The sequence below is a fragment of the Callorhinus ursinus genome, unplaced genomic scaffold (assembly GCF_003265705.2).
Source record: "Callorhinus ursinus isolate GAN/ISIS: 27379988/994484 unplaced genomic scaffold, GSC_fseal_2.0 scaffold1, whole genome shotgun sequence".
Lineage (NCBI taxonomy): Eukaryota > Metazoa > Chordata > Mammalia > Carnivora > Otariidae > Callorhinus > Callorhinus ursinus.
The window spans coordinates 67,034,235-67,039,399 of record NW_027397063.1 but is presented as its reverse complement, the minus strand read 5'-3'; the positions used below and the strand labels follow the sequence as shown (position 1 = coordinate 67,039,399).

Below are 5,165 nucleotides of genomic sequence, written 5' to 3'. Positions count from 1 at the left end.
CCCCCAAATTTCCAGTCCCTAGACCTATTCATTCTACCTGACTGAATACAACCCTATGTATCTAAATTCCACTCTTCTACATCTAATGCATTATAATAATCTTGCTTAGTATCATAGTCGAGTATAGGAAGAATATCTATGCATTATGATGTCTTTCCACCATTTGTTAACAAATTAATACTACATACGCTATGGCATTTATTAAAAGTATACAAATAGGAAGACAGACATTTCACCTTCCTAGGAATCTGGAAATCTATCTTCTACATGATTCTATGTATGTGTATCTTTCTGGAAGAAAAAAAAAAGAAAGCTTAATGAAAAAATTAATCATTGTCAGATTGTTCTCTAGAAATTTTGATCTGGAAAGAGTAAAAAGAAACTGTGTATATACAAATATTGTTGTTTGTTTATTCCACAAACACTTATTGAATACCACATATATACCTAAAATTATAGAAGGCAATGGAAGTGATGGAAAAATACAGAGGTCTGTTACAAATTCCATTCTTTAGGAGTAAAGAGGCATAACCATAATACAAAGTCGAAAGCGACACATTGTAAAAAGAGAGATGGCTGTGGAGCTAAAAGGAAGGAGAGGTTGTGTCAGCTGGGAGGATCCCAGAAAGTTTCTTTAAAACAAGATGTTTCCATTTGTCTTCAGCAAACGTCAACCACAATGAAAACACATTAAGACAGCTAAGTATAAAACCCTTCAGCAAGAATCTGTTTCCATGGTGTCAATTCTATATGTTTATATAGATTTTTTTTCTGGGTCTCATGAAAAATATTTTAACAAATCTATACAAACAAAAGCATTGAAAGCCACGTTTGCCACAAAACACTCATGTTTTTAGATATTAGTGATTTGGAAGATCAGAGAGTATATTCCCATCCTGAAATACTTCTCTCTTAGAGAGTTGGGGAATTATTTTCAGACTCTTCCTCCTTGGAAACTACTGATGCTATATGATTTCATCAGCACAAAATAGTTTCATGAGTAGGAAGGTGCTTATTTCAGGAGCTAAGTTTGAAGGGCTAGAGGTCAGTTTATGAACCAATTATAGTTTATTTCAGAATGTTTCTTGCACTTAGATTACCTCTGAAAAGACATACTCCAGAAGCTATGCTTTCCTGTTTTAGATGAATATATGGATTCCTGTGGTGAAGAGAGAAGCAACAAAAAAATCCTGTTCAATTAATAAACTCTGGAATCTTGCTATTAATAAAGGATAAATAAACCAATATAGTAGTTATTTGAAAAGTGAAGCAAAGCAATGAATTTTAAAAATGTAACTTAATACATGTTTATTTAGTTTCTATAGGCATGGTGGACACAGCCATGAGAAAGGCAAACAAGGTCTTTGTTCTCCATGCATCTCATGTTCTAGATGCGTGAGATATGGGTTATGGGCAGAGGGGATACCATAGGTAGGAGAGGAAGTAAAATAGATTTGATTAACAAGTAAACAAATTTCAAAACATCATTTCAAATAGTGGTAAGTGCTATGAAGACAGTAATGGAAGGTGACTTGATAGAGAATGGGAAGGGACTTCAGGTGGGCAAGGAAGAGAGGCATATATAAAAAGATGATGTTTGACCTGATACGTGGGTTTTCAATTTACAAAACAATAAGCCATGTAAAAATCTAAGCAGAAAAGCAAGAAGGGCAAAGATCCTAAGGTAGAAAACAGTTTGGAAGATTTTAGAAGAAAAAACAAAGCTAGAATAACAGAAGAATGGTGACTGAGGCTGAGGATACTACAAAGTGAACCTGTAGGGTTAAGGAAGATCATTTAGGTTTGTGTAGTGTATATAAGCAGTCTGGATTTTATTTCTCAAAACCCTGATTTGAAACCATGGTAAGGATTTCTGTATACCTTTTTTATACATTAGTGAAATGAAATTTTTATTTTTATATTTGTTCAAAAAAATTCATTTTTGAGAAACTCCTACATGCTAGACCCTGGAATTGGGGAGAGAAGGTAAACAAGAGGATAGATTTAGTACTTTACTGTGTAAGAATTTATACAGTGATAGAAGAGAAAGTGCTAGAAGCCCTGGGTATATTACACTTATAAAGTATTATGGATATTCTAAGGACTGATCTATTTTCCAGTTGGTAAGATCCTTGTATATAGTATAGCATGTAAATTGAGCCTTGAAATATAGGTATGAATTGAGTGTGTGGAAATAGAAGGTAGAAGGTGCTTAAAAAAAAATTTTTTTTTTACATGAAAAGGTTTATTTTTTCACAGGACACTGTTCCCCAGCCATGGGGCCCCGAGTTCCCTCTCATGAGTCCCACCGCAGCCAGCGGCCCGAGCCCTGCTCACACAAAGTTCTGAGCAATGGCCAGGACCTTGGAAAATTCACCTTCCCTCTGGCGTAGGCTGGTGGTGATGGGCGTTTTAATTCGGGTCCCTACAGGGTTCCCGTTGTCCTCAATGAGGACCACATTGTTGGAGTCAAACCTGGGGGTCATCCGGGGACCGGGCATGCGATGCCCCACAATGAGTGCCTTTTTCTTCTGTCCCTTGATGGCCAGCAGTATCCGGTCGCCCACCTTGCCCACCCTGTTCTTGTTATAGATGTGGATGCAACAAGGAGGGCGATGGTATGGGGTATTTTCCAGGGCACTGTTGTCCACCACACGGACCCGCGTCATCTTCTGAATTGCACTGAGGCTTCCGGTGGTGCTGAAACTGCGCTGGCTGAGCGCTCGGCTTGCATGGGTGAAGGGGCCCCAGAGCCCAGCACCGAAAGCCATGGCAAATCCGCTCTCGCCGCCCGGGAATATCCCGCTGCCGGCCTCTCTGAAAAGACATTAAGAAAAATACAGAACCTTTTCTGGAACACAGCAAACAGCGATTACAATAAAGTGTTGTTGATATAGTTATCAACATATATGAGACAATGAAGGGAAATTCATCATATATGAGACAATGAAGGTAAATTCATCCATTCATTTATTCAGAGAATATTTATTGAGCAAGTACTATGTGGGAGGTACCAAACTAGCTACTGGTGAACCGTAGTGAATAAAAAAGGCCTTGTTTTTATGTAGAAGTCCAGTAGGGGGAGACAGACAATAAACAAGTAAATACAGACTACAAAGTTGTGATGAGCACTTTGGAGGAAAATAAAACTGAGACAAAGGAAAGGCAGTTCAGTAAATGGTTAAACTTGTTCAAAGAGTGATCAAGAAAGGCCTCTCTAAAAAGTGACATTATAGCAGAGACCTGAAGGACACGGGAGAGTAACTCATGCAAGCATCTCAGTAAGTCATCAAAGCGGAAGAGGTCATAGGCTGAAATGCCCAAAAGCAGGAGCATATGTGAAACGTTCAAGAAAAAGTATAGAGACTAGGATAACTGAAATACTGGGAAAGAGCTGGAAAGTGATAGGAGATGTGGTCAGCAAGGTGAGGTGGGAGGCGCAGGATAGAGACATGGGATAGAATATATATGGTATCATCCTCATGGATGATACCAAGATGAGCCACTGGAGGACAATGAATAAAATAGGAGAATGATGTTTCACTATCAAGAGACACTGTGACTATTGTGTTGAGCAGAACCAGAAAGGATAAAACAGAAGCTGATGGAGCAAATAGGAGGCCACTGTAGTTATCAAGGTGAGTGATGGTGGCCTGGAGCTGGGTCTTTATGGAAAAAGTGATGAGAATGGAACAAATTCTGAAAATACTTTGAACAGATATGATTTGACAATGGATCAAATACTGGGCAAAAAGAGAAGTCAGACTGACACCAGTATTTTATAGCCCAAGCAACTGGAAGAATGGGGTTGCCATTCATTCGGATAAGGAAGACTCTAGGAAGAGCAAGTATTTGTTAGACTGTCTAGATATCACTTTTAGATATAGTAAGTTTGAGATGCCTGTCTGTAACTAAGCAGAGATTTTGTGTAGACAGCTGAATCTACAGGTCTGGAGTTCAGGGAAAATGGGCTGGAAATAAAAATTGGGGAGTCATCAGGAGTTACAAGATATTTAAAGCCTTGTGACTGGAATATAATAACCATGGGGTAAGTCTAGCTGGAGAAGGATATAGAGTCAAGAAAAGGTTTTCCTGAGATGGGAGAAAATTTAGTCTAGCTGTGTGCTGCTGGCCATGGTCCAGTTGAGTTCTACGTCTCCCACTCCCCCTGCTTGTGTTCTCTCTCTCACTGTGTATCTCTCTCAGTCAAATAAAAAAACCAAAATCTTTAAAAAAAATAAAATAAAATAAAATAAATAAAATAAAATAAAATAAAATAAAATAAAAGTGGTATCATTGGGAAAAGTGTGTGTTTTTCTCCAGTATGATTGTGGGGTCAGTTTAGGTGGAGCATTTAATTTAATCAAATTTAATTTTGTAAAATTAGTATGATGTGAGGGGCAGTATTATGCATGAATGGATTCTAAGGAAGGTAAATATATTGGGGGGTAGAAGTACAATGAAAAGTGGTAAGATCTAAAAAGTCTAGTTTCTGGAGTATTGCTGGAGGTTGAATAAAAGGGAGACAGATCTGGAGCTTGTGGGTATTGAAAATGTTGCCATTATTGATATTTGATAAAGTCTAGTTGTTTCCCTCAAAGTGTGTAATCAAAGTCAGATGGAAACAAGATCATTTGGTGAGGAGGTAAGAAAAATGAGAGTAAAATGATTAACTGCCAGTATAAGAACTAATGACCACAGATTCAGTCTTAGAGTGAGATGCTCTGAAACTTTTAAGAAGGAAAGTGGCATGATCAGTACTTTGAAACAGGTCATCAGAAAGGAACATGGAAGGTGAATGAAAGTAGGTAGAGATTGAATGCAGGAGAAAAAAATGAGCAGTCTGCTGGTATAATTCAGAGCAAAAAAAAAAAAAAAAACAGAGGCAAAAATTGAGAAGAAGTTGGGTTGTGTTCTGTTCTCAGTGTAAAGACGGCTTATGAACTGGATGCATTGTCCCAAGAATTTGGCAGTCAAACTGATAGATAGGCATATAAGTAAACAAATTTGTTCAGATGTAATAAGTGTTGTATCAGAGGCATTCATGAAATGTTAGGTAGACACAGAGAAGGGATTGAATAAGTCTGATGATTGACTATGAGCAAAGATTAGGAATAAAGGAAAAACTTAAAGACATAAACTGTTAGCTGAAAGATGAGTGGTAA

At 37.8% G+C, this 5,165-nt stretch overlaps 1 pseudogene; it reads right to left on the bottom strand.

Moving 5' to 3' along the window:
* Positions 1-2,229: 2,229 nt before the first annotated feature.
* LOC112821871 (large ribosomal subunit protein uL14m pseudogene) lies at positions 2,230-2,798 on the bottom strand (annotated as a pseudogene).
* Between the last annotated feature and the right edge of the window lie 2,367 nt (positions 2,799-5,165).